This window comes from Carettochelys insculpta, chromosome 10 (genome assembly GCF_033958435.1).
Source record: "Carettochelys insculpta isolate YL-2023 chromosome 10, ASM3395843v1, whole genome shotgun sequence".
Classification (NCBI taxonomy): Eukaryota; Metazoa; Chordata; order Testudines; family Carettochelyidae; genus Carettochelys; species Carettochelys insculpta.
Genome location: NC_134146.1, coordinates 52,745,502 through 52,751,501, shown reverse-complemented (window position 1 = coordinate 52,751,501; position 6,000 = coordinate 52,745,502). Strand labels below are relative to the sequence as shown.

The 6,000-nt window shown below is 58.3% G+C and overlaps 1 protein-coding gene across 3 annotated transcripts in view; it reads left to right on the top strand.

Annotated features, from left to right (window-relative positions):
* The first annotated feature begins 4,639 nt into the window (after positions 1 to 4,639).
* The window catches only part of ATP13A3 (ATPase 13A3), a 151,202-nt gene continuing 149,841 nt past the window's right edge, over positions 4,640 to 6,000 (top strand). For all 3 annotated transcript variants that reach the window (XM_075004720.1, XM_075004723.1, XM_075004722.1), the window contains exon 1: positions 4,640 to 4,777. The gene's annotated coding sequence lies outside the window, so the exon portion shown is untranslated. The remainder of the gene's footprint in view (positions 4,778 to 6,000) is intronic.

Genomic DNA, 6,000 nt, shown 5'->3' with positions numbered 1-6,000 from the left:
GCTTATAAACGGACAGCTACTAAACTGTCCCTATCATTGCATACTAGGAAAATCTGTGAAGCAGCACAGAGAATAGTACCTACAGGACACATCCAAAGAGCAGCACATCCTGCACTGTACAGAGGTGGGAGGAACAAATACAGGCTAAACGGGTTACACAGGTAGTGGGTCCGTTCCACACTGCAAAATAATTTGGGTCAAGCTTATAACAGGAAGACAACTATGTATTGCTTTAGGTGCGAACGAGGGAGAAACTTCTTTTTTATTGTTAATTAATTTGGGTGTAACAGAGATAGCCACGTTAGTCTGTACTCCAACAAAACAGCAGAAATGTAGCACTTTAAAGACTAACAAAATGATTTATTCAGTAATGAGCTTTTGTGGGACAGACCCACTTCATCAGATCAATCTCCTTTCCAATACAGACTGACATTTATAAGTACAGAGGTTCAAAAAATGGCAATAAAAACTGCCAAATCTAGTACATAGGACTGAAGGAGGGGGCAAAGGGGTTGGGGGTATTAACTGTCCTGCCTGAGATCATTGCAAGCATCAAAGAAAGGGACGCAGTCCTTGTAATAGAGAGGGAGCTGTGCTAGTCTATACACTATCAAGAGAAAAAAGCAGTCAAGTAGCACTTTAAAGACTAACAATATAATTTATTAGGTGAGCTTTCGTGGGACAGACTCACCTCCCAGCCTTATGAGGATTCTCACCAACAGCCACAGTCTATACCCCAGGAATACCAGTCCTGGAACCTTTCCTTGCAAAAAAGCCCGCTGCCAGCTTTGTCCACATCTCTTTTCTTGAAATACTATCACTGCACGTAACCAGGTTATTCACAGAATCACAGACACAGTCTGCTGTTCCTCAGCTAACATCACATATGCCATTATGTGATGCCTTGTACAATGGACAGACTTCTAACTCCCTCAGACAAAGAGTTAATGGGCACAAAACAGACATAAAAACACTCCAGGTCCACCAACCAGTTAGTCAACATTTTTACGGAGTGGGCCATTCTGTTAATGACTTAAGAGTTTGCGAGTTACTGAAGAAAAATTTTCACACCACTGTTGAAAGGGAGACAGCGGAGCTGTCTTTTATATTCAAATTCGGCACATTAAGACGTGGTTTGAACAGGGATGGGAATTTTCTGAGTCACTATAGAGGCTTGTTTGCATACTTGGCTTAATCTAATTCTTGACCTTCCCCCCACTTCTACCCCTCAACTCTCTGATTTGCTCACCTTGATCATTTTTTTTCCTGATTTGTCCTCGATTACTGTTTTTGGAGCTCTATGCGTAAAATATTGAGTCTGTTCTGGTATGGCTGTGGTCTGAAGAAGTGGGTCTGTCCCACAAAACTCACCTAAAATTATTTTGTTAGTCTTTAAAGTACTACTTGACTGCTTTTTTTGTTTCAACAGTTCTTGTAATGTGTGACATAAGTGGTGTCTCTGTTCATACCAAGTGTGAATGTGTTGAATATGAATTCCAATTCAGAACTTTCTCTATGTAATATGTTTTTAAAGTCTCTTTGTGCTAAGACACAAATTCTCAGGTCTTTAACAGAATGGCCCGCTACTCTAAAGTGTTGCTTATGTTTACTGAGATTCCTGATGTCTGCTCTGTGTCCATTCAGTCTTTGGTGAACTGGGGTGTGGACACAAAGCCATAGTTTAGTTAAAGATAACTAACAGATGGCAAAATTAAAGTCTGCACACAACAGTGCAGAATCAACTATGGGAAGTACAATGTACTATTACTAAGCTGTTAAATACACAACTGTACATGAGTGTCTATTTAGCTTTTCTTCCCTCTATTAATTTATTCACCACGAACAAAATTCTTGGTGTTAATCAATACTCACCATATGGACAGCCCATGCATCATGGTACATAGAATCTATAAGCAAACAAGATTCCCCGCCCCAACCACAGCGCCTGTACCGTCCCCCAACCCCCTTCCCAACCGCAGCCCCCCGTACCGTCCCCAACCCCTGCCCAACCGCAGCCCCCCGTACCGTCCCCCAATCCCACTCCCCAACCGCAGCCCCCCGTACCGTCCACCAACCCCCTCCCCACCGCAGCCCCCTGTACCACCCCCCAACCCCTGCCCAACCGCAGCCCCTGTACCGTCTTTCAACCCCCTCCTCAACCCCCTTCCCCAACCGCAGCCCCCCGAACCGTCCCCCAATCCCACTCCCCAACCGCAGCCCCCTGTACCGTCCCCAACCCTCTCCCCAACCGCAGCCCCCCGTACCGTCCCCCAATCCCACTCCCCAACCGCAGGCCCCCGTACCGTCCCCCAATCCCACTCCCCAACCGCAGCCCCCCGTACCGTCCCCCAACCTCCTCCCCACCTGCAACCCCCCGTACCGTCCCCCAATCCCACTCCCCAACCGCAACCCCCCGTACCGTCCCCCAATCCCAATCCCCAACCGCAGCCCCCCGTACCGTCCCCCAACCCCCTCCCCAACCGCAGCCCCCCGTACCGTCCCCCAATCCCACTCCCCAACCGCAGCCCCCCGTACCGTCCCCCAATCCCACTCCCCAACCGCAGCCCCCCGTACCGTCCCCCAACCTCCTCCCCACCGCAGCCCCCCGTACCGTCCCCCAACCTCCTCCCCACCACAACCCCCCGTACCATCCCCCAATCCCACTCCCCAACCGCAGCCCCCCGTACCGTCCCCCAATCCCACTCCCCAACCGCAGCCCCCCGTACCGTCCCCCAACCTCCCTCCCCACCACAACCCCCCGTACCATCCCCCAATCCCACTCCCCAACCGCAGCCCCCCGTACCGTCCCCCAATCCCACTCCCCAACCGCAGCCCCCCGTACCGTCCCCCAACCTCCTCCCCACCACAACCCCCCGTACCGTCCCCCAATCCCACTCCCCAACCACAGCCCCTCGTACCGTCCCCCAATCCCACTCCCCAACCGCAGCCCCCCGTACCGTCCCCCAACCTCCTCCCCAACCGCAGCCCCCCGTACCATCCCCCAATCCCACTCCCCAACCGCAGCCCCTCGTACCATCCCCCAATCCCACTCCCCAACCGCAGCCCCCCGTACCGTCCCCCAACCTCCTCCCCAACCGCAGCCCCCCGTACCATCCCCCAATCCCACTCCCCAACCGCAGCCCCTCGTACCGTCCCCCAATCCCACTCCCCAACCGCAGCCCCCCGTACCGTCCCCCAATCCCACTCCCCAACCGCAACCCCCCGTACCGTCCCCCAACCTCCTCCCCAACCGCAGCCCCCCGTACCATCCCCCAATCCCACTCCCCAACCGCAGCCCCTCGTACCGTCCCCCAATCCCACTCCCCAACCGCAACCCCCCGTACCGTCCCCCAACCTCCTCCCCAACCGCAGCCCCCCGTACCATCCCCCAATCCCACTCCCCAACCGCAGCCCCTCGTACCGTCCCCCAATCCCACTCCCCAACCGCAGCCCCCCGTACCGTCCCCCAACCTCCTCCCCAACCGCAGCCCCTCGTACCATCCCCCAATCCCACTCCCCAACCGCAGCCCCTCGTACCGTCCCCCAATCCCACTCCCCAACCGCAGCCCCTCGTACCGTCCCCCAACCTCCTCCCCAACCGCAGCCCCTCGTACCATCCCCCAATCCCACTCCCCAACCGCAGCCCCCCGTACCGTCCCCCAATCCCACTCCCCAACCGCAGCCCCTCGTACCGTCCCCCAATCCCACTCCCCAACCGCAGCCCCTCGTACCGTCCCCCAATCCCACTCCCCAACCGCAACCCCCCGTACCGTCCCCCAATCCCACTCCCCACCGCAACCCCCCGTACCGTCCCCCAATCCCACTCCCCAACCGCAGCCCCCCGTACCGTCCCCCAACCTCCTCCCCACCACAACCCCCCGTACCGTCCCCCAATCCCACTCCCCACCGCAACCCCCCGTACCATCCCCCAATCCCACTCCCCAACCGCAGCCCCCCGTACCGTCCCCCAACCTCCTCCCCACCACAACCCCCCGTACCATCCCCCAATCCCACTCCCCAACCGCAGCCCCCCGTACCGTCCCCCAACCTCCTCCCCAACCGCAGCCCCCCGTACCATCCCCCAATCCCACTCCCCAACCGCAGCCCCTCGTACCGTCCCCCAATCCCACTCCCCAACCGCAACCCCCTGTACCGTCCCCCAATCCCACTCCCCAACCGCAGCCCCTCGTACCGTCCCCCAATCCCACTCCCCAACCGCAGCCCCCCGTACCGTCCCCCAATCCCACTCCCCAACCGCAGCCCCCCGTACCGTCCCCCAACCTCCTCCCCACCACAACCCCCCGTACCGTCCCCCAATCCCACTCCCCAACCGCAGCCCCTCGTACCGTCCCCCAATCCCACTCCCCAACCGCAGCCCCCCGTACCGTCCCCCAATCCCACTCCCCAACCGCAGCCCCCCGTACCGTCCCCCAATCCCACTCCCCAACCGCAGCCCCCCGTACCGTCCCCCAACCTCCTCCCCACCGCAGCCCCCCGTACCGTCCCCAACCTCCTCCCCATCCGCAGCCCCCCCTCCCCCCGCTGCCCTCCCCATCCGCGTGGGGGTGAGGGGGGCGGGGGGTTCCGGCCCCGCCCTTGCTAGGTAACGGCGTGACGTCACGTCCGGTGCCCCCGGTCGGTGCGCGGAGCCGGTTGGAAGCGGTTCCGCCTCCCGCCCGCCGCACAGGAGCTCGGAGCGCGGAGCGCGGCCGGGCCCGCTGCCGCCGCCGGGCCATGGGGCTGAGCTAGGGGCGCGAGAGGGGCGCCGCGCCGCCGGGTGAGCAGCTGCGGCCGGGCCGGGCCGGGCCGGGGCGGGGGCACGTGCGAGCCGGGCAGTCCCACGCGCAGGCCGCACGCGCCACCGGTCCTGCCACGTGCCCTGTCGCTGCGCGCGCGCGCGCGCGCCCGCCCCGCCCCCCCGGGCTCACGCGCCGGGGAGCTGCTCTCTGTGCGGGGGGCTGGGGGACAGGGGCTGCGGGGTGCGCGTTGGGGCTGCGGGACAGGGGCTGCGGGGTGCGCGGGGGGCTGGGGGATAGTGACGGGACTCTCTGGATGGGTAAGTAATTAGAATATTTTAAGGAGTCCCTGAACAAGGGAGCAGACTCCCTATGCGTTGGACGCCGGGACCCGGGCCAAATCCCTGCTCCGAAACCCAGCCCGGATAATGCCCACCCAGGTGAGCGTCTGGACTCGGCCCCGAGCCTCCTGCAGAGGAGCGGCTAGCAGGGGCAGTGAGACTAGGACAAGGGTGGACGGTTAAAACAAATAACTACAAACTTTATTAAAGAACACAACAAGATAAAAACTATAACAAGTAACAGTTTTTCAGATGCAAACTCTCTTGTGCTCTATTGATACCTACATTCATTTTGATAACTGTATCCATTCCATAACCTGTTCTTAGATCTTGAACTGACTTTTATTTTACCACGAAAGGAAAGGGTTTGATTACTGGGATAAGGGAAGGAGGAAAGAGGGATACAGGGATGAGGGTTGTTAGGTTCTTAGAAATCCCTGCTGTCTCCTTGCAGAGCCGGGGTGGGGGTGCTAAACCCCACCTCCATGCGGGGTCGGGTTGCTGGCCCGACCCAAAAGGTTGGTACCCGAAGGCCAGTTGGGGCTGTCCCTTTATATTGAGGGGGTCCCTGGTACCCTCTTAGTGGGCCCAACTATTGATCCTGGGAGGCTTGTGCTCTTCCTCAGGTCACTGGGTAGGATTAACAGATAGGGAGGCAGGGAGGCAGTGCCTTCTCCGGCAGTGTATTGAGAGGGGGTGAACGAGGATAAGGGGGGAAGGATAAAAGGGGAAAAGGTTAGTTGAAACTTTTACCTTAAAACATTGAGAGTAATATAACTATAGCAACTTAAGCTTACACTTAACAATGATCACTAATTATTAATTATATGTGCCGATATTTGGCTACAATAGTAAACCCTGCCTGGGATGTCCAGGCCCGGCCTCAGAGAGTCGAGCCCCTGGGCACTTCCCTCCCCTCGTCA